The sequence below is a fragment of the Passer montanus genome, unplaced genomic scaffold (genome assembly GCF_014805655.1).
Source record: "Passer montanus isolate IOZ18808 unplaced genomic scaffold, ASM1480565v1 scaffold2, whole genome shotgun sequence".
Taxonomy (NCBI): domain Eukaryota; kingdom Metazoa; phylum Chordata; class Aves; order Passeriformes; family Passeridae; genus Passer; species Passer montanus.
Window position 1 is genome coordinate 17,368,855 of NW_024366591.1, and position 24,440 is coordinate 17,393,294.

Consider the following 24,440-nt stretch of genomic DNA (forward strand, 5'->3'; position numbering starts at 1 on the left):
AAATGACACATAAAAGTACAGAGCATTAAACCCAGATATATACTTTTAGAGCAAACAGTCATCTCTCCTTATCACATATAGCAAGCATTTCACTAATTGAGTTCTCATTATTTTGTCCATCCATTTTCTTGTAATTTGGTTTTACATTTGTATCTTTAATACTTAATCTCTAATAAATGGCTAAGAAGTAAAAAAAAAAAAAAATCCAAGCAGGGAACATTATTTTAACAGAAGGTGTTAAATGTGGTGCTATTCCACTCCCATCAGCATAAGAAATTTTTTCAGCCAGCTTTGATGGAAATTGCATTGGGGCCATAAGTCAGATGAAGATATTCCATGCCAAGAGCTATGTGGTGTGCTCTGAACTGCTTTATAACCTAAAACAACAATGTAATCACTCTCAGAAAACCATTTTGCCATAGTCTTACAGGACCTGAGTGTGTGTTAAAAATATCAAGCCAGAATCATAGAAAAGAAAAACATGCTAGCTATGAGTGACCTTAGAATTTTTGCCTTGTAGGCCATAAATTGAATAGCCTCCCTTCACCAGATGTGGATCTCAGTCTCCATTTCCTTATACAGGCTGAGGAAAACAGGCTAAAATATGAATTCACTTCCTATTGAAGTCTTGGTCAAAGATGGTGGGTGATGTAAAGACAAACATCAAGGGAATAACTGCCATCATCTGGTTGGGTTTGGTAAAATGGAGTTAATTTACACTTCTTTAGGGACTCACCGGTGTGTGAAATTAATCTAATTTAGACTGACCAGAAATTGAAAATTGAATGAATAAAGAAAGCAATTAAAGACCTTTCCTAAATGCATAAAAAAAAAGTGCAGCAATACAGTTAAAGTACAGAACAATACAGTTAAAGTACAGAACCCTTCAGGCTACTGCTATCACTCCCTCCTTTTGAGAGAGAGAATAATCATCACTGTACCAGTATAATCTCGTCCAAAGGAAACATTGGTAGAATGCTTCCACCAATATCTGTGAATAAATACATGTTCAAGTTAAAACAGTTCACTACTCTGCATACAGGCCAGGTCTAGCAGATAAACATCTGCTGGAACAGGTCCGTGTAACTGGTTGTACATGTGGCTTAACATTCAATTCAATGACTTTTAGCACCTTCTTGTTATTGTTTCTGTGCTGTTCCAACAAGCAGTGGTTAATGTAAGATGCAGACATTCACATACCGTGTACTTGTGAATAACTGGTTCCCAGAGATGTGGCAGTGATAACATTGTCATCGTAGGAGTCAAAGTAGCTCAGGGTAGATCACATGTCAGAAGAGGGTCCCACCTGAAAGTATAACAAATCCAGATACTAAGTTCATCACATTCACAGGTTTCCAGCAAGCTCTGCCAATGCATTTGTGCATTTCACACATTCATCCTGTGCATTAACAGGGTCTGTGCTTTTTCCAGGCTCACAGAAAACATTTTGCCATTCACAGTGGCAAGCAAAAGTGCCCTGCTGTAGCCAAACTGTTTTGGCCCACTTCTCCAGACCATATTTTAGGCATACTATCAAAGCACTGAAAACTAGTTTTCAATATTAAAGCAGAAGCTGTTACTGTTGGGTGGACAGATACAGAACTTCAGATTTCCCATTTGTCAGGTCCTTGAAAAGCATGTAATTCCTTCCATTCCTTCCACCAGTACACCAGTGCATTGCCAGTTTGGCTTTATCTTCCCTTTTTTTTTCCCCCTAACATTGTAAACTGGTGGTTTGGCAGTAGACACAGCACTGGAGTTCTCTTGTAACCTTTTTTCTTGAGTTTAAGGGATCTTAAGAAAGCATTTACTTCCCACTGGTCACTACAATCACCTTATTTATAATAAGTTGATAATTTAAAACCACCTGATGGGTGAGTCTGTTTCTAAATATTTTGGTAGGTAGCCAATGCAGAGATGGAAAATGAGCTTGCATTAGCAGTGCTATCTGCAATGACAAGACACTCTGCAACAAACAAACTACCCAATTACTTAATCAAGCTTCCCCAAACAGAGGCTGATCTTTCTCCTACTCTACAAGCTGTATCTCATCCTAGAGTAAGTGGTTTTCAAGAAGAAAGCCTGGTAAATAACAAAGAATTTTCAAGAATTTAGATTTTAGGCATAATTTATATTTTATAAATTACTCTAATGCTTCTTTGAGTCTTCATGCCTCCAAAGTGGCTTGGCTCTTGCCTTTATTACACTTCAGTGAGAAGCCTCAACACCTCACAGTTCACTAGTATCATGTACACCTTCATTTGCTGCCACCTAAGCAAGTCAGTGTCTCCTATATCCTGCATTTGGTTTTCAATAACAAGTGTAAAACCATGTAAAGACTAAGTTGCAAAGAACATAATCCATGGGTCCAAAACAACAACAAAAAATTATGGGTGAAGAGCTGTGTACTGCCCATGGGTACGATGCTACAATGCAATATCTAAAGTTTGCCTGCTCTGAAACAGTATTAACACCAAGAGAGCAGTGCACCTATTTGTGGGCACAGGCACACTTGAATGCCAGATGCTGAGGTGAGATGCTGAGCCACAGCATGGACCCAGCAGCAGTGAGGAAAACAGGGGAGCAGTGACTGCCCCGAGGCAGCGCTGCCTGGCAGATGGTGCAGAGACCTATCTGAGTCTCAGACAGATCTGTCCTATGAAACTGCTGCAATTTTCTTTCCCAACAATTCTCCCAATAATTACCTACAAAAGCAAAATTTCTCTACCTGTTGAAGCCTTAAAAACAATCTTCCTTCCCAGAGAAGTAATTCGTGACATACCCCCCACAGAAGGATAAACACAGCCAACTGCCTTCAACAGAAAAACACAGTAAGACATGCAACACTTTCTTCTGCTTGCAGATTTATTTGGAGTCATTTAATAATCTGTCCCTAATGAATGCACCTAATCATTTACCTTGAAACTACCAGGACTTTTCAGGTGAATAATTTAAACATTTTTCTTTCTTTTTCTTTGTCTGTTAACAGTAGCGTTAGAAAGTGAAAACTCTCACGAATACTTTCATTTCAAAGTTCTAAATCACCATATGAATTGAAAAGAATGATCACCAGATAGCTACATCATGAACAGAAATATACAGCACACATGGAACCAAGGGAAACACAGTCTATCATCTCTAGTGAATCAGTTCAAACCTAACTCTTGTTGGTAGCTGTCACCAGCTACCTTTCACTTTCTGCTCTCCAGTGTCCCGTAGGAAATGAGTTTGTAATTATCCATATGATTCCCTTTTGCTCAGATTTATTCACTGAGTCTTTATGCTCTTCCTTGGCCAGGTCCATATTTTCAAGGCCACCAGTTATGTCTCATTTCAGAGCTGCTGTCTCTCTGTTCATAGTTGAGATGGGAGGGATCTCAGAGACTGCATAGAAGAAAGCCAGAACTGCTCAAAACAAACCACTTCTAGTGGAGCCAGAGGCACTAATGAGCAACAGCTAAGAACTGACGTAACTACTAATGATCATGACAACTTTCAAGATCTTTTACAAAGATCTTTCTGTCAGAGGCCTCCTAATTCCTTACCTGTGGTGAGAAACAAGCACCAAAGTCCCAAAAATTCATCTAAAAATTGCAAGTCTTAGAAGATCTTTTTTAAGGCAAAAGCAAAGTCTTTCTAGGTGAAGCAAAGCATGGAAGCCATTGTAAAATGATATGGAAATTGAAATTATATGGGAGATATTTAAGTACGTGGTTCTAGGATTTATGGAAATAGTGTTGACAGAAATACATTGGGGACCCAGTGCTTAAAATCTCAATGGGAAAAAGACTGGCAACTAAACATACAAATCAATACAGACTCTAAAGAAAGAGAAACTGGTATGAAAATGAATACAGTTCTTCTCCAAACTGTTTCTTTTCTATAGCTAGACAGTGATAATCTCTAGTGCTATCAATTAAAACCTTCATTTGCACAAGCAATGTTGCAAAAATTACATTTTAAGAAAATGTAATATTAAGTGCAGTTAGAAAAATTAATGGAAGCTGAAATTAAATTTTTGCTTCCAATTTAATTCCACACATGTGCCATCACTTCTTAAAACTGAGTCTACAGGTCTTAAGACTATCCTAAAACTGCATTTATCCTTACTAAACTACGTAAGTTACTCCATTGCCCCAAAGTGACACCTTTCTTACAACAAAGTACAGCACTGAAGAAGCAAATATGCAATCTTTCGTATTACAAATATTCATATCAATGCACACACTGAAGTCACACAGAGCTACAGAGGTCTAACAACTACAAGTATTTAGAAAGTCCCTATAAACACACTGTTGTGCTCTAGGACTTACCAGGTTTTTAGGAATTCTTTCTCCCCATGCTAATTTCAAAAATGAATGAGGACTTAAGAAATAGACAAAGAAGCTAAACCAAATGCTTAGACTGGTTATATAGAAGCATCAAATTCTTTACTAAACCCAGGTCAGGAGGTATCAAGCCTCAAAAACTTTCCGGATACATATAATAGAATATATTTTATTATTAATTTAATTTAGAACCATAGCTTCTAATTTCAAATAAATACACCCCTTAATAGCCTTTCAGAAAAATTGAGTTTAAAGTTAAATAAAAATATGTAATTAATTATCTGAAAAAAAATTTCTGTCCTTTCCTCTCAATAAATCTAAGACTCTGGTATTACTTTCCTGGCACCTGTTTTCTGTTTTACAACTTCAGCATGATTTTAGTAAAGGTGAGAAAGTTGGTATTTTGTTCTCTCTGTCATCAGAAGCCGCATTACAGACACAACTGCACTTGTCTGCTTTACTATGCAATGCAAAAACTGGATGGATGGATGGATGGATGGTTGGATGGATGGATGGATGGATGGATGGATGGATGAAGTGACAGTAAAATATATCAGACTGACATCCATGCAGACTGAAGCCCTTTTCTCCATACAGAAGAGGCACAGTGCTTGACAATGACACAGGCTTTTCCCCAGTCCATGTCTCCACACACACTGCAGCTGCTCTCTGGCAGGAAAACAGGAGCAGTGGTTTCTCAGTAACCGGGAATTACACTGCTGATAGCAACTGTTCCCTTCTGCCTCTGTCACGTCTGTGCGAACACAAACGGGTCACATCAACAAGTGGGAGGGCAAGCAGGAAGGGAATGAGAGAAAGGAGATGCAGCTGCAGACAGGGGCTAAACTGCAGTAGGGAGTTCCACGGTGATGCACAGCAATCTGCTGCCCAACAGCACTGGGGAATTCAGGAACCGGAAATTGGAAGCGGTCCCTGGCACAAAGCTGCACAAAAGGAGTGAGGGGTGTGCCAGAGCTGTACAGAAAATAAAGCATGAAAATCTCCAGACAAATTACTTTTTCTTTGACTTTGAAAACCTGCAGAGAAAGCCTCTAAAATTAAAAAATACTTGTTGGACTGTCCCTGGCATGATATATTCCACCAGCACCACTCAATTAATCAAGTACATTATTCTTTGTCACTTTGTCACTCTGTGACTTGCTTTGACCTTTCTCTCTTTTAGACTAATCTTTTTTTATTTTTTAAATTCTGCCCCTTATTTTCATGAATGTTTGTGATAACAAAATATATTGAGAGTGACAGACAGTAAACATTACTGGAGGCTGTTGCACTTGGACTGTGACTTGGACTGTGATGTGAATGATCATCCAGAGGCGGGTGTATGACCTCAGAGTTAGAAGGTCACTCCAATGATCATCCCTACAAAGATCAACACTTTTGAAAAACAACCTCTAAAATAAGGAGACCTAACACCAGGAGAATTTCACAGGAATTCCTATTTCTATTCCAACCACAGTAATGAAACTCATTTCAGAGATCAAAAGTCATTGAACAGAGAATGTTGACAAATTAGACAGAAGATGCTGGGGATATGAAAGCACAGGGAAAAACACCCCATTCCACCCCATATCCCACTGAGATATAACATCCAAGTACTGGTGAGAGACACGCAGAAAAAGACAGACAGAGTCAGTCTAGAAAAGCACAAAGAGATTTGATCACTAATCAGAGACAGAAACCCATCTGAAAGTCACAACTGTCTCTGCAGGCTCTGAAAGACAGAATTAAATTGGCTTAGTAGTATATTCAAAAATGAATTTAATTAGCTGACATTAAGCAGGATAAGTTTGCGGTACCATGTTGCTCTGACAAGCTGTCTCCAGAAGGGTAAGTGGAAGGTAAAATCTTATTTTTCAGGATGAGATTATGGCTGTGCACTGAGACAGAAGGTAATGGCATGTCTGCTGAGGGCAGCTGAAACTTGGTGCTGGACATTTCATCTCACACTATAAAAGGATGGTATGTGATAGACGAGCCAGAAGTGCCAGTTTCAGATTCTGCACATTTATTCACATGGCTGTGCAGCTTCATCCTCCTTCTGCTGTTGCCACTTACATAAAGAAGAGAACCTGGGTGTATAACCTCTGCCAGGAGCTTTTTCTCCAGTTCTCTCAGTCAGAGCTGCTCCCTGGAAAGACTACGATACCCTAGGTGCAATTGATTTATTTTTGTTTATAAGAGAGCATGTTGGTCCCTGGTTGGAAGAAGGAGGCCTGTGCAGGGGACAGTTTCTGTGCTCACCACGCAGACTGACACATCTGCTGGCTGCTGGTGTGGGTTTTATGGGGTCACCCACAGCACCCCTGCTCTGCTCTACCAGGATTTCTCCACATGTACTGGAACCTGCACATCACAGTGCGGCCTGCAAGCAGAGTGGTGGTGTTTAACAGCAAATAAAAGTAAACACAAGCTATGGCAAAAATCTAGCAGCACATAGTGATGAATGAAGAATCAATGGTAAAATGCATACTAAATCCAAATTGTTTCCCCAAGGAACACTTGGAGGAAATTGAACAATACATTTCAAAGGAAAAGTCCCATGAATATGGGACGTAACAAGCCTTGCCTTCTCATGCCTCCTTGTATTGATAAATTTAGTTCTGGAGATAGGCATCTCACTGTCAGTGCTAGAAATTCTGCTTATTGTCAAAGCAGGCACATGCATCCCAGGGTGTGACCAGGAAAGCTATTGCTCACATCACTTATTCTAGTATATCTCAGCTCTGTCACACCAGAACCAAGCCAGATTTACCAAGCAAGACAGATGTACCAAACAAGCTTCATCCATCCCATTACCAAGTCATTAAGGAGGTGTTCTTCCATCCCCTGACAAAAGTGCACAGCAATATGAGATCTTAATTTAGGCTGGCAGTGCCCTTCTTCCTCCCGTGACTCCTCTCACCAGGACTGCATTTAGGCTGTGTGACCTTGTGTGGCAGCTCACAGATTTTAAGTGCAAGCACAACACACTGCATGCCCTTCTCTGGCACCACATTAATCACCCTACTTTAATGACTTCTGCTGATAAACCACCCTGTGCACCCAGCCATCCTCCCCAGTGCCTACATCTACAGCAATAAATTAAACATGCCCTTTCCCAAACCCTGCCACCGTGTCATCCACCAGTAGAGAAAAAGCCACTGAGAGTCTCAGCTGGCAGTCATGGGTGAAAACCCCAGTTTCACCAGTCAAGAGACCCCAGTTTTACTAGCCATTTGACGGGTGACCCTGAATTTCTCTGTTTTTTTTTCACATGGAAGAATCCTATTTCTTTTCAGCTACAATGAGAAGCACAAATACAAGATACCACTTATTACTGGGAAGTATCTACACCACCTATTATTCTGCATAGCTACAGACCAGAACTCCCTTCAACTAAACAAGCATAGCTACAGAGAACATATGATTTTGTAGTATTATTTCTTAATTATTTCACTCTCTTCCAGGAAACTCAAGTCCACAGCTGAGCACAAATAAAGACACAAGATCTTTATGATAAGAAAAGCAAAACAATGGCCTGACATGACCTAACGAAAGCACAGGATACTACTCCCCCAGGGTAGAAATCTCCTTATTCCAAAACTTCCTTTCAAGTGTTTTGAATATGTTACTAAACAAAGAAAACAAGACATTCACTTTTGCAAGGCAGTAATTTTTTTTTAAACAGTGGCATCTGACATTATTCCATAAATCATCCACAAAATCAATGTGCTTTATGTCAGATGGGACCTTTAAACTTAAGAATAAAACAAGTTTAGGACTGAATTGCAATGCAAAGATACATGTAATAAACTAAGTATGTCAAAAGCTTCAGGAGCAAAAGGGTTGCTGAAGGTCTAACATGGTTTAACATGGTTTAACACAGTGCACAAAGGACACAGATTTACCTCTGTGATGCAAAGTGATATATGGTGCTGGGAGTGCCACCAAATCATAGGACTTGAGAAACAGACTGAGTTCTTAGCCACCACTGATTTCTTATCTGACCATGGAGGGCACCACATAATCTGTCTCCATCTTTGATCCCTGTGATAACATTTCTTTCCTCTCCTCATCTGTCAGCTATATATGCTGGAGATTCAGGGAGTTTGAAGATGTAAAGACAAGGAAGGCTACATCTTCATAGAAGACTTTAGATATTACCACACGGACAATAGAAGTCATGGTAATAAAAAAAATCACTTACATTACACAATTCTAACACTTTACTACTTCCATATGGCTTCCTATCCAGAAAGTATTCGCAAAGGAATTAATTCAACCTTCCTCCCAACATCTCTTTTGTAACATTGTTTCCTATGTAAAAAAAAGCCCTGCAATCACAAACTGTGTGTGATGTCATGCCTGTGTCTATCCGCCTGCTCTTAGTAATTTCTCTAAAGACATTCAACAAAAAGGTAGCAGTCTCAAAATTACTTAGTTGAACTTATGCTTAGATAGGAGAGAGATGGTCAGCATTCATGCTAAGGGGAAAATCTTCCATGTTGAGTCAGAGAGAGCAGAGCTTGCAGATAAAACAGATGTACTAAGATGCAAAATGGTATCAAAAGCCGAAGTTCACAACTACAGGTGCATCCATATGGCTAAATAAAAGTGGGAAAGGAAGCAAATTCACCCACTGGAGTACACTGGCCCAGCTACCCAACCATTGTGAGACAGACAGTTTCTATCTGTGGTCTGTACCTCACTAGGAAAAGCCTACAAAACTCCCATGACCCAAGTGTCTCCCATGGAATTTCCAGGGAGGACACACTGCAGCATTTGAAAAATCCTGAAGCTCTCAGTGTGAAGATACTGCTTTAAAATGGTGAGAGGAAAGCCTGGTAGCTTTTGCAGAAGAAAATACACATACGTACACACACCCCTGAGTATGCATTACAGTTGCAAAGACAAAATTCCAAACCTGCAAAAATATAATATTGTCTCTCCTCTTCTGTCACAATTGGCTGTTTCAGCAAAATGTAACAACAAAACCAAAATAAACACCACTGATGAACTTCACTGCTGTCCTCTCAAAAAGCAGTGTCTGCCAATCATTGCATTCATGCTACTGCCACTGCAACACAGGAAAGTCACATCAGCAGCAGGTGAATTACAAAATTATAACCAGTAGCACTGAAATTGTAATCTTGTTTTGCTGTAAAAACTAAACAAAAAACCCCAAACTTAAAAGGCTGTATATTGCTATATGTATTTGTGTCATGAATTATATCAAAACACATCTAGATGTTGATGATACTTCAAATATACTGTGTAATGAAAAATATGATGAAACAACTTTTGAAGTAATTTATTACTCATTCCCATACTTGATAAGAAAACAAATATTATACTTCTTTATTTATTTTAGGCTATCAAGAGCGTCATGTTCTGAAAGTGGTCATTTCTTTCCACTACCAGTTTGTAGCATCCTGCTTCCATCTCTGCAGTTTAGTAACTCAGAGTTTCATCTGCTGGTGTGAGGGAAAAGATTTGAGTAAGTGCAACTACAAGAAATGGCTTGTAGTTGAAAGACAAACGACAGCAGGATGGAACACAAAACCAGAATATTTTAGAAGTCTAAAATTTTTCTTCGTATTGATATAATATGGACAACAGATGGGTTTTTAAATGCAGCTCTCGATACAACTTTGCATGTGAGAAGGAAAATAATTTGGAGTTCACGGGAACAGGAGCAGATTGTTCTGTGAATCCAGTTGGTGTCATTCTACACCCTTAAATTCTCCTGCAAAATACTGTAAGCAGAACAGCAGGAGTCCCAAAATTCCCCATGCCGGCTCCAGCTCAATAAGCCATTCCTATTCACAAAGTATATAACCATATACTTAACTTCAGGAGGGTGTGTAGGGCCCAATGATTTCACCACAGCTTAGGAATCTGCCTGAAATTAAAGTTTCTCTTAGCGGCTTTGCTAATGAAACACCAGATTCATCTGGCAGATATTTGTGCTGCATTTCTCTCATGCCTTGGCTGCTGACTGCACCTTAGTTAGGCTATTTTTCCTCTTAAGTAAAGGAGATGGAACTGGACTCCAAAGCCACATATAGCCTGACTTTTGCAATGACTTCTATGCTTAATACCATAAATAGTATGAGCAGAGGTGCCCACAGTAAATGGCACAACTATGGGTCACTCTGAGAATGGTCACTTAAAAACAGACAAAAACAAAAATTAAGGTTCAAACGCCGCAGTCAATTTTAGCACAAAACCCTATTGGATCAATGGCAGAGCACAGCATCTGCCTACAGGACACGTCTGTAAGATAAGGAAGTGGAACTGACATGAAGAGAACACTGCACAACAGTGACACTGCTGTGCCTCACTCACATGGATGAATATAACTCACATGAAAATCACTGTGAGGTGGTGTGAGTCTTGCCCCAAACTCATGAACTGTGTAGCAGAACCAGGAATTGAAGCTGTGGGTGCTGTCCCCACCCAGCCTGCCAGCCACTAGACCGTACTTCCTTGGGTAGAGGATTACAGTAAATACATCAAGTCAGCTGTGTACTGCTGAGCTTGTGTGATCACACGTCACACACAGTAAAACATGCCACCACCATAAACTCAAAGGTCTACTCCCTGCATATGACGTTGTCATTTCCAGTTTTGATGCAAAGCATTCAAATTCCAAGTGCAAATACATGCATTTAAAGCGGTTTTTCCTATGGAATAAAGTATACATTGAAGCAGGGAGTGTTATTCTAGTTTTCAGAGTTTCTTTGCAAAATGGTTACAAAAAACCCCCTGTAATTACCATTCTGAATCTGCAAGAAAGACATGTCAGCAGAAACAAAAAAATTTCTTTCTCACTATTGCAACCAGGCACCTTGGTGCATGCAGTATGCCAGGAAAACAGACTTGCTGCAGGAGGAATTGATCTGGCACAAGCACAACAGAAAGGATTTTAACCTACAAGCATTGCACTGTGGAAAGCAACTGCACAAGGAAGCATGCTCCAGATAAACCAAATCTTGCATGATGCATTCAAAAAAACCAATTCCACTCTTGAAGTAAACCTTGCAACAAACATCTCCAGTGTTTGGGAAGGTTCAAAACCAGGGCCTGCCGAGGTAAAGAAAGACAGCACACATATTTTTGCAGGGTGAAACCTGTTCTCTTCTAGAGAAGGGTGTTGTTTGGTGCTTCCAAAGAAACATGCACCATGGCAACACCACCAGGGTGTTGAACTCGCCTTGGTAAAAGTGATGGTGTAATCAACACAATCTCATGGCCAGCCTCGGCTACAACTGAACAAAAGCTTTTGCTTCTCATCCCCACAAACAGTGAAACCATCATGACTTGTGATCTGCCCCTCCCAAGGCAGTGGCAGGTTCATAGGGACTGGCTGAGGGGCAGCAGGACTGCAACAAGCACAATCACAAGAACCAGACTAACGCTCTCACATCCCTTCCCGTGACAAGGAGCTAAGACCACACACCCACTTAGGCTACATATTACATATTACAACAAGTTTCAGTACTACCTAGGGCCCAATTTTACACACACAGCAGCTCTGCAGAGGTTGTGTTGCAGCAACACAGTGTGGAAAAAGGGTGGCCTTTGCATGGCTCCAGACACCATTCCAAGGCACACAGTACAACCAGAGTTAAAAGAAAATAACTCTGCAATAATCAGAAGATTTGTTTAAAACTCTCCCTTCTTAATCTATTCTTTATTTGTATCAGACTACTGTAAATTTGTTCGAGATTTTTTTTAATGCTTCAATCTGCTAAGAAAAATCTTCTTGCAGATGGACTGGTAATGAAATACAAATAGAATGCTTAATATGAAAAATGTAATGCACAGCATATTTTTTCCTTTACTTATTTCATCTTAATTTGCACCTGGTCATTTTCATGCTGAGCATCTCATTTGGTTAAATAATTAGTGTAAATTAAATTTCACCTTTTTTAACAGGCAAAAATGGCGAAACTGGGTTGGTAATTGTTTCAAGTTTTTCCACAACATGGAAACAACTTGATAATCTGACAACGCTTAAGGGTTTGAAAGAACAAGATGCACAAAAGCAAGGAAAATGAAGCTGTGCACAGCAGCTTGAAGGGCAAGAAATCCCCCTGTGCAGAGCCTTATGACCTGGAGTAGTAACCTCTGAAGATCTATTCAAAGACCCCAGGATGTGAGAGTTTACCCCTGAGCAAGCCACTGCCAGCTCATGCACAGAGATACACCCCCTCCTTGTCTGTGCATCAGTGCCACTCGTGGCAATTTACTTTCTTCCATCCAGCAGCCACATGCTTACCCTACTCTGCTCACTCACCCATTTCAGCAGAAAGAGCCCACACCTCCCACAGCACATGGTGAACAACCCTCACTCCTCACAGGCACTGATCCCAGCTGTGCTCAGCTGCCATGGCACTCTCCTGTGCCTGCACAGCCCAGCTCACCCCCCGTCAGTCCTCAGCCCACCCCTGGCTGCCCCCCAGCAAAAGCCAGCAGGCACAGGCTCTCACCTGACAAGATCAGGCAGCAGAGAGCCACAACAACCTCCTCTGCAGCCATGCTCATCTCATGGGTCCTGCCAAAACACGGGTGGAAACTCCCATGGGTCCCGTGATGCTTCCTCTGAACCTCCTGGCTTCACAAGTCATGGCTCTTAACAAAGCCACAAGGACTTCTCATCCAAAAGAGTAAGGGAAACTCAAGTAAAGTGCGCCCAAGTAAAGGACACTCAAACCCTCCTAAGTAGCCATAACAGCAAAGTGCACCAAAAAAATTTCAACAATTTTATACTACGTCCCCGCACAATGTTCATCTGTATCAAGTAAATCATGGAATCACAGAAAGGACATGACCATTAGTCAGACAAAACCCACTACAGAATCAAAAAGTAACAAACATTGGAGTTGACAGAAACAGAAAGCATTTGATGAACTCTCATTTTGGTTTGCATCATGCAGGTTCAGGAAAATGTCCTTCTCCACCTACAAAGTCTTGGTGCCCTCATGTGCCACTCTTTAGATTCTCAGCTCTAAGCTTCTGCTGCTCTAACAGCAACGCGACTATATGAAACCAAGTCAATCCAACAAAAATTCTCCAGAAGACTGAAATTTTTTTAAGTTTTCATAAAAAAGCAAGTTTCTTCTGAAGGATGTTGCACTGACAGTCCACGAGACATCCTTCATTTGTTTGGAAACTAAGGACATACCAAGAGCAACATGGTTCACTTCCTTATAGTGCCTGTTCGACATCCCTTGGCCATGACCTGGATGGCCTCCAGTGTGAGAAAATACTCATTTCCATCTGTGCTTGTTCATCCCCTGTCTCTGTGCTGAGGTTATCGGCCCCAGGCTGGCTACAGCAGCAGCTTACAGAGGCTGCTTGTCACTGTAACATCTCAGCTGCCACCTGTGCCAAGGCGCCATCAGCTGCTGTGTTCCTGTACACATGGCAGTGAAGGAGACCATCCACATCAGCACTCATTTTTGGCCATCTGTTGTTAATAACAATAAAGTTTAAAAGTACAGGAGTTTATAACCCTATGCCACAGTTTACAGATGTTTCATTCATAGATAAAACAAAGGAAAAAACATAGTTATTTGGTCAAAATGAGAGGGAGCAGGACAGTTTGAAGGGGAATTTAGGAGCACTAAACCATTCTTTTCCAAAATAGTTACTATTCCTAATCGTTACCTGAAGGCCTGATATTGTTGCACCTTTATCTCCTGACATTATTATTTAACAACTGTATACATGCCACTAAAGCAAGAAGTCATCCCAGGCTTAACAACTCAGCATGACTTTGAACATCAACCTAAGTAACAGCAAAAAAAAATTGTCAAGGAAATATTATTAAAGGAAAAATTAGCTTAAAATCAATTGCTCTTATTTTAATGCATTCATATGATCACTTGCCTCTCCCTTCTATAAACTGGTTGTAAAATCTCTTGAGACGGAGAACTGTTGCATTGCACACATCCCTAATGATACTATAAGGGCATATTAAAAAAGGGAAGGAAAAAGATTTATATAACACTTTACGGGGCAATCACAGCTCATCAAGATATTTTCCTTTACATGTGAAATTGGGCCTATTTAAGGGAATTTTCCCATTTATTATCCCAGAGGAAAAAGAAGGCAGGGGTTGGGGTGGGGGGAATTTGGTGTATACATATACAGAACCCTCCATGAGCTGGAGGGTTCAAATTCAATCTTCTGTCTGTTAAACATTCCCATCCCAAGACTTTGTTTCAGGACACATCCTCCTAATGAATAGCTGGACCTTGTCTGTACAGCTGGGAATACCAACGTACCAACACACATCTCAAAACACAGGCATATCCTATTCTGCAAAAGGTTGAGTGCCGTTACTTCTTTGCCTATCTTCTTTTTCCTGCTAGCAAGCATCTTGCCAGGCATGATTCATGTTACATAACTCCAGTTTGTTAAAAACAACATGAGTTATGCAGCTAGATAGTACGAAAGATTAATGAGGTATATCCAGAAGTCACTTATTACAGAACCCAGACAAAAGCTTCTCCTCAAATAATATGCCTATGCAACTTTAAACAAATGAATAAGCCACTGCAGCAGCACTGTTTACATTCAAAGTTAATTAAATCTTTCAAATTCAGGATCCTCTACTCTGGACTACTCGGTGCCACTTCTCATGCCACTATATGCAAACTCCCTAGTACATGCGTGTTTTATTTTTCAAAAGTGACCCACTCCCCTCCCCAGTCATTACAGAATAACAGCTGGATACTGAATCAGTCAATTTCACTCACAAAAACGCTGTACTGTATTGCTTTAATGTTCTGGATGACTATACTGAGATAAAATCCTCCTCCCTGATTTAGCAGCAAAATGCTTGTGTTTTGCAAATAACCATTTTTACTCATATCCCGGCTTTGGTTACGAAGTGTAAAAGCAGCAGCCAGAGAGAGTTAAACAGGCTTCCTGTCAATGCTCTGCATGAAGCCAGCCTCTGTACTGCAGCAAGGCAATGAAATCTGTTCAGGCCCAGTATATTCAGCATTATTCAGCACTATTGGGACCATATTCCAGGATCCCTCAATGCCCACCTGAGTGTGTCCTCTGCATTAAGGCAGTGCTATGGTGTCCCCAAGGCAAATCATCACCTGACCATCCTGGTCTTTGCAGCTCAGCTGTGTCCAGTGACACGCTCCGTGGAGCAAGCTATTGCCACATAACTGTATTCTCTTCTCAGTCACTCCTCCAGGAGGTTAAAAAAAAGGAAAAATGAAAAGAAAATTACAAAGCTCGTGTTTCTGGCATCACCACTCCAGCAGAGCAATAGGGAGGCGACTGGCTGCCCTGGGGAGGAGGCAGCAGCAGTGGGGGCCGGTGCGAGCACCAGCTGGCTGCCAAGCCCAGACCTGAAACTAGGTCTCAGCCCATTCGACTGCAGGGGAAGGGAGGGGGAAAAAAAAAAAAAAAAAAAAAAAGGCAGCAGCACTTTCTCAGAGCAGGAAGAAGGGGAGGCCACGAGCGTTTCCTGTTGTGCAGCTGAAACAAGCAAAGACGTCATTACACTTACGCTCCCTCAGGGTGTCAGCAGATTGAGGGCCAAAGTTCAGTCATTTCCAATGCACCGCAAGGAGGGAGGTTTGGGAGGAGAAACCAGCAGTGCCTTTATTGCTAACAGTGTTCTCTGCACTTGCATAGCAAAACAGCTAAGCAGTCAGCTGCAAAGTATCGTATGTGACTAGAAACAATATTTGCTCAGGAGCCGTGCTGCTCTTGTTTTTCTTGTACAGCTTGTGTAAGAATATTACTGCAATATAGAAGCAGAATGAAATATTACTACAATATCAAAATGTACTAAGCTTTTTTCTGCAGCCCATACTTTTGCAAGCATCTGAAAATCAAGCCTTACATTGCTTTGGATCCCATGAAGTAAAGTATGTTTTGTAAATGCATCAGAGGCACAACCAGTGGGAAGAACTCCAGATTCCCTTGTCAGACATGGCCAGCATCCTGGCAGAGTGAATACAGAGGTTTCTTTTCAAATTCGCCTCTGTCTTTCTGAAGCAGGTAAGGTCCCACCTTAAGGAAAACAGTGAGGATGCAGGAGTTGGATAGTGGCATGTGGATGTCCAACATTTGGTAACTGATTGCCAGCCAGGCTGTCCATCTAAATGTAAGAAAATCAGTATAGCTGGCAAGCACAGAGGGAATCTGGATTGCAGTCCTACCCACCATTACTACCTTCTTAAGCTAAATATTAGAAATACTTTTTAAATGGAAAGCATTGACAAGAATGTAAATGAAATTCTTGTCAGAATTTCAGGAGGTTTCAGAGTCTCCACCAGCCACTGGAAGCTTTAAAGTGCAGTCTGAACAACTACCTGTAGGAAATACTTCAGTTATAGCTGATCCTCTCCTGGGGCAGAGGGATGCACAGGCTTACAGTACACTCTCGTGTACTGTAAGCCCATTCAACCCATTTTTGATAGTCTCTGAACAACATCTTAAAACACAGTGATAAATGCAGTCATTCCACCATAAGCATGTCCCAGCATACATCAAATGTGACAGATTGGGTAGCACTGCTCCACTTGATAGAAGTTGTTTTTTCAAATAGAGGTACTCAACAAACCTCAGTGAAAAGGGTTACAAGATGTTTGGAAAATGCTCTTCTGAATTCTCATACCATCATCACTAGCTGAAGAGAGTATTTTTGCCTTATTTCTGCAATAACCACCCTGTGGTCACACTGGGAACTGAAGCCAGTTTTCAGCCCTAGTAATTCAGCATAATAGAGCTGAAACTAGGGAATCACCAGTACATCTTGGATATATTGTATCTTTCATGGGACATAAGCAGTGTCACTAGCTAACCAAACCTGATCATTTTTCCTAAAATAAGGTCAGATATAGTACTTCCATAATTTATAAACGAAACATTTTGGGTATATTTTCAAACACATTATTCTACAAGAACACGAGCTGGTTTGGTTGTTTTCTACCCTTTCCTTTAAAGGTAGATTTTTCAAAGGTAACTTATCTCTAGGATTCATTGCCAGGTAGCATGAAAAAATATCTACTGCTTCTTGTTCTGACATTAGCTTGAAAACCTAATCCCGAAGGTTGTCAATCTGGCACTAATAATCAGGACTCTTTTCAATATTAAAAAAAATAAGCAGAGAAATAAGTCTTTGGTGTTGACAGTGATTTGCAGTACACAGGCATCAACTGCAGCGAAGACAGTTTGGATTAGCCCAGTCAGAGTAAAGTGATCAGAATGTCACCCTTAAAACTGTGGTTGCTGGAACAGAATCCAGCCTATATTACACAGAGTAGTGGGTGTAAGTAGTGACAATCTCCTGAGAAAAGGAAAAAGGGGGTGAACCTTCAAAAGTACCATAAGAAAGTTCCCACTGTGCACAGCATCCTAAACAACACATATAAGAGCCATTCGACTTTCTGAAATCCAACCACTTGGTACCATGCTCACTCAGAACAAACTTGGCCAACTATTTTTACACCCACATCCAAGAATGAAGGAAATGCACCAACAATTTGTACTTCTGACCATACTGAGACAGCTGGCGCGTGGCACAGCAGCACCACAGGGCCAGGCTGAGTAACCAGCAGGCACCACCATGCCATATCACAACAGGCTTTGCCACACACCTACGGCTGTCTGTTGCAAGAGTGTCTGCTAAAGACACAGAACAAGGAATAGCACTGGATTCACACACCCATCCATGTCCTGAGAGTTAATTTTCATGCAATTACATCTCACTGTCCCATTAGCTGACAAAGAGTATTAAGCCATCTCTGCCATGGTTTGAGGTGAGAAACAGAGACAGATGCAAACTGTGACCTGGTCTCACTGACAGTGCCCTGGCTACGCTGATGAAAACACTTGCTTTTCACTCCAGAACAGATACTGGTTGCGGTAGGTACAAATACCGGGGAAAACAACTCTTAAAGTTGGCTACTTACAAAGTATCTAACACCTTTAGTGATCCCCACTGATGAAAACACTTGCTTTTTCACTCCAGAACAGATATTGGTTGCGGTAGGTACAAATACCAGGGAAAACAACTCTTAAAGTTGGCTACTTACAAAGTATCTAACACCTTTAGTGATCCCCACCAACTCAGTTACACTTTTACCCTTTGCAACCCATCCAGGAAATACTTTTAACAAATCCACTATCGTGTATCACTTGGGAATTCAAATTATGTACAAAGTTTTAATAATTCTTTCACTTCCATTTGAAGAGAAGTGCAAGTGGAAAAGCCATTATCTTGAATTTTTTTGTTGTTGAATTGTCACATCACTAAGGGAATTCTCTCAAACGATCCTATAAGCCAATGATTAAAATATCCTTCACACCATTTTTTTAAATTAAAACAAGGCAAACAAAGATGACAAAGTCCAAGCTGCCAAAACACCTGATAGTAGGTCATTATTTGTCTTCAAAATATGTGTGGCAAAAAACAGAAGTGGGGGCAGGGAGGGCTTGTTTTTCACTGTAACCCAGTGTTCAGCCTAAATACAGCAGTACAGAATGCAGGAGAGTCTGCCCATTGCTGAAGGGCACGATCCAACCACCACGGCAGTGGCAGCAACTAGAAATTCCCAGAGTATTCCCCAGCATTTTGTCTCCTCATTTACTGCACTCAGCTGCCCCATGCCATGCTCTCCTGCCCCAGCAGGACACTGCCACCAGCACTGGTCCCTCATGCCAGGTACCTGAGGGGGTCTTCAGGCACAGCCTCTCCCCCATCCAAAAGCTACTGGGAAAATGCTACATTGCCAAGACAAACATTCCAATTCTATGGTAAGGATCTGGTTTAGGATGAAAATATTAAACTTGAAATTGGATGATCCCAGATAGTGCAGATGTGTGTGTGTGTGTCCACAGAGACACAGTGTGGGAATGTATTTTTGTCTGTGGTGTGTCTGTATACATTTACCTACAAATTTGTGCACATTTGCGTGTTTAGATACAAAACAATATGTAGACATCTACATATATAATCATATATATATAATTTTATATATATATATATATATATATATTCACATTGAGAGTTAATACATAAAGTGATTTGGCTAAGTGGTACCAAAACCCTGTGATTGTAACTATCTTTGATAAGCAATGGCTTATGGAGATTCTTTGGGAAAAAACACATTAAGTCCTGGAAGCTAAGTGGGGGAAAAGGGAAGCCCTTATTTTGTGGTACCAAGTATTTATATTTTATTTCAAATGTCTAATCAAGACAAAGCAGACCTGAACCCCATGTTTAAGAACCCTAAGTTTTCAACAATAAGTAACCTAATTTCCAGAAACCAAAAGCAATTGCTAAAATACTTATTTAAACTGCTTTCATGGAAACAAAGAGAATACACTTTAAAAATCAAATATCAAATCAATTTGACTGCTTCTGTATCCCATTAATTCAACAAGATCCTAGGCAACAATAATATTTAGAATAAATATTTTTCTTATGGGAATAGCATTTTCACTCAAATTGACCAGATGATATCAATTAAAAAAACAAAGATTAGATACAGAAAACACATCTACTGACTTAAAAAAGTAAACTGTACTTCAGTGAGTACAAAGCTTGTTTAAGAAGATACTGACTTTTTCTTTTAAAGGTCTTCTTACTTCTAAAGGGAAAATGCTTTTTTCCCCTTGCAGTATTTCGAGCTAATTTCAATCCAAATGATGAAAATCTGTTCCCTAAAACTTCAGAGAGCACACCCTACACAAATATAAAGTTGAGTATACCCAAGACAAACCCAGTACTGATTCCAAGTTCTGCACTTGGCCTATATGCACACCTTAAAAAAAAAGAGAGGAAGATGAAGAGCAATATAAATAAATACAAACCAGTGATACAAAAATACAGTAACTTTCTACGCAATATACCATCTGTTCCTCCAGAAAAGCATGCTGCATCAAGCCACAGGGGCTACAGCTAAGAAAAGCCCTTGTAGAAAAGCCAAGTTCTGTAATGAGCAGTTTCAGAAGCTGTGGAAAACTGTCCCAGCCACCACAGTAAGGAGGCAGCCTGCAATACGCTCAGTGGGAATTGCCATCCCCCCGCGCTGTGGGTTACCCCAGCTGCCACAAGGTCCTCAGAGAGCTCCCCAAATGTTGCAAAGCCAGGGTCAGAGGTTCACAGCGTGCCAGGAAAGCTGGGCTGTGCTGCGGAGCTGTTTGAGGATGTGGTGTTTTGCTATGGGCTTTTACGGGAAAGTTTCGTCTCCAGAGTTACAGACACAGTAAACTGGATTTCCCCGTCTGCTCCACAGACCACACCTCCACTGCTGCTGCTCCCTTCTCTTGTGCTGTGGATCTAGGATCAGCAAACAGAAACAGCTTCCAGAACATGGGAACAGGCACCCTAGCACGCCTGCTGCCCCCGAGGCACACGAAAAGCAGGAGCTGCTGCTGCACGCCAGGTGCTTGCTCACTGTTGTGTGCCTTACAGCAAATACAGCGAGCGTCTTCCAGCCACCGGGGCAAAGAGGCAGGCAGGAGAGACCCAGATCAAAGGAGTGCTAAGGGGTGCTCTGTTATGGTTAAGAAGGCCAAGTAAGGTGTGCAGCCCTCTCCTTCCAGCTGGCAAAGTCTCAGGTACTCAGGATTATGTAGTAAGAATTTCCTTCTGCCGCTTCTATTGTTATTCATTATGTGTGTGTTAAAAAACGCATCCGGCCTTTCCAGACTTTGGTTGCATTATCACACCAAACCCAGGCTTTAGGGCAGGGTCTGAGTTTTGTAAACCGTGCTTACAGAGAATCTGCTTGTGTTCCCTGTCACCAGCCCCAGAACAAACAGAATGGCAGAACCCCGGGCAATTAGGAGACCGTACCCAGACTGGAGGGAATTTGTGAGCCAACACATTATCACAGCTCTCATTAATAAAATAATAAACTGTGCAATTACAGTGGGTTGTACACATACCTTAGGGTATGCAATAAGGCACAAATTTAGAAATGGAATATTTCCAACAACCAACAACAACTTAAACAGATCAAGGCAAGGATCCTTATCAAACAATTAGGTTACTCAAGAACTACTCCAATAACTGGCCCTTTTTGCCCAGGGTTATGCATTCTAGAGCCATATCATAAGCTTTCGTTGAACTAGGCTTTTTCCTCTTCCTTTTTTATTTTGTTTGTACTGTTTAAAAAAAACACCAAACTCATCTCCCCTCTAATCCACCCATCAGGTGAGGTGCAAGATTTTATTTTTAATTACATCCAAAAATGGGGAACTGCAAAGAAAAACTCCATTATCAAGGATAACCTAATTCAGTTTGGCACTACTGGGCTACAGATGGAGAAGCAGATACATAGGGCAGGTGAAATACACCAAAATGAAACATGACACTAGAACCATGCAAACCTTTTGTATGTATTGCTTTATCTTTCTTTGTAAGCTGAATCATACCAGAAACAGACAAAAAAAAAAAAACATTATGCCACTTGAAATAAGCAGGCATCAGACCTCATTAAAAAAATAAAAATAAAACAGGTCATCATACACAAACTCAAATTAAATGCAAGTTTCTCACGTCTTAATCATTCCAAAACCAAATAATGGGATTTCACTGGGGAGAGAAGCACACAGGACAAGATATGGCCCTGGCTCCAAGCAAGTTTCTTTTTCAGCTAGGTTATAACTACAAATAATAACCAAAAAAAGCTAAAACCACAGCTCTAAGCCAGTCAGTTGCAGCACTTTCACCTCCAACTTCATGTACTTTATATTCAAATCACAGTGAAAGCACCTTGGGGTACATAATGCATGATTTTTTTTTCTAAAATACCTTATACCATCTGGCAATGTAAAGATCATTTCTGCTGAGAGTGCCCTTTGTTGTAGGTCTTCTCTGCCTGAAGTATCCAGGGGCTGATTCCGTGTAGACAGTTTTTCCACAGTCTCACCTAGTGTTACTATATTCAATGAAAAGCAAACCTTGCATGCTGAAGGTTTCCATTTATAGGCTGGGACAGTCATGAGGAGTACTATTTCAGCAGAACAAGTCCTATCTACAGCTGATGAAAAATCCTGACCTCATGAAAAAAAAAATCAAAATCAATAACTTCCCATTCTGCACTTTTATTGGTCAGGACACAATCCCAAATGACAGAATTTTCATTACATTCACAAGAGACAAGGTAGTTCACATGGTGTCACAAGCTGTGCCAGGCACAGTTTGGTGTCATCTTCTCAGATATGGGGCACTGATTAGAAAACCGTGAGATGAGGGCAAGATGGTTTTGTGTTGGCTCCAGAGAAAGTGAAGCTCCAGCAACAAGATCCGTGTTGGCACGATGCAAGTGCTTTTTAGGCTAGCTTTGATTTCCATCATGTATTTGCATGGTTGACTCTGGTCACTCTCCTACAGCTGTGAGAGCTGGCAGCACCAGCTCAGCCGCAGTGTGGAGCTGGGTGTCCCACCAGAGCAGCAAGGCTCAGGGCACACCCTGCTCAAGGCAAGCGTCAGGCAGCAGCGATGACAGGGCCTGGGAATAACCCTTCCACCTTCTGAGCAGACAGAGGGATGTGACCACGTCCTTCAGAAACACCAGGATGTAAAAGGAATTCAAAGTGCTTCAGCTTAAAGGCAAACATCTTTATGGGGTCCAAGAAGACACGACCTTGAGCCAGTCACAGGCAGCCAAATGGGCCATGCTCACTCACTGACCCTGCTGCATCCTCCTAGCAGCAGAGCACCAGGAACAGTGGATAACATTTTAGAAATGCATCTGCATAGACATTTGTGAAAAAAATGCTAACAGTCATACATAAATAACTCAAATAAATTTATTTATTTAAAAGAATTTCTTTGATAGTCGACCAACACCCGAAGTTGAACCTACATGGAATCCAGGACAAATCTTCCTCCCAGTGACAAACAGCCAGACCTCCAACCATGAGCTCTCATGAAATTACTCCAAGTATAGTGTTCTATGAAGGAGACAGGACTTGACTAGAGGTAAAAGCTACGATCACATATACGTACATGAGTCTAGATGTATATACCTAGACATGCATTCTTAAATATTTCTTCACACTATGTGGCAAACCCTCTCCATTTTCTTCTGTAATATGTTCATTTTTATGGGAAAGCATCAAAGCAGGAGCCAAAAAAATGCCTTTTTGGCTGAGATAAAAAGACAAGTATAATCCCATCACCTGCATGTGACACCATCTGAATTAGGCAAGGAAACTAAAACACGGCTGTGTGAATCTGTAAACAGCCATCAAATGTATTTATTACACTCTTGGCTCATCAGACAATCCACATGACTGAAAAAAAGAAAGTCAAAATTAGTTTCATTTATTCCTCTGCTTGCTAGTTAAGTGGGTTGAACTACTGATGGGGATTAAATGATATTGCAAAGAAATTAAATCAAAACCATGCATAAACAAATGCAAAAATAAATACCTTCAAGCACTGAGCAAGATAAGAAGCATCATATTATGTGTGCAAGCTACCTGTGGAGATGTCAAATTTGGAAGTTAGAGGATGTTACCACTGCATCCTTGAATGTGCCTTCCATAGGATCTTAGTTACTCAGTCACACAAGCTTGTATGGCTTGAGATGGGACAGGGATTCTAAAGACTGCATTACTAAAATTCTGTAGGTTAGAGGGAACTTGACCTGATAAAAATAACTTCCAGTAGACAATTATAATCCACTGTCAATCACATTCAAACCTCCCATCCCCATCTTATTGATCTTCCCCTCAAAGCCTCATCCTTAACCAGCATACATCCAAAATTGCATATTTAGCATCCCTAGTTTCTTCTATAATTAACAAGGTTGCAAGTGAGAAAGAGAAATGAAATTAAAAGGTTTCTCTCATATTCTCTCCATTTGTGGAAAATAAGCTACACTGAAGTTCTGAAGAGGTGTGCATAAAGGAACTCCATCATTCCATGTGTCTTTCCCTTTCCTGTCATGCACAGGGTGATCTGGGCTACCTCACTGTTCCTACAGAAGAATGAGCAAAGACCCCAGACACACCACATAAAACATCACACATAAATACACCAAAACTGAAGCAAAAGTTCTTCCTGTACACTCATCTTTTACAAGTGAATGTGTCCAGTCCAGCCTTCCA

The 24,440-nt window shown here is 40.9% G+C and overlaps 1 protein-coding gene across 14 annotated transcripts in view; it reads right to left on the minus strand.

The window, feature by feature from the left end:
- Nucleotides 1-24,440, minus strand: part of HIVEP2 (HIVEP zinc finger 2) — a 136,676-nt gene that overhangs the window by 102,735 nt on the left and 9,501 nt on the right. For 13 of the 14 annotated variants that reach the window (XM_039707385.1, XM_039707391.1, XM_039707392.1 and 10 more), the window contains exon 2: nucleotides 1,201-1,306. The gene's annotated coding sequence lies outside the window, so the exon portion shown is untranslated. Of the gene's footprint in view, nucleotides 1-1,200; nucleotides 1,307-15,394; nucleotides 15,564-24,440 lie in introns of those variants that run through there. The other variant, XM_039707378.1, reaches the window with a different exon arrangement.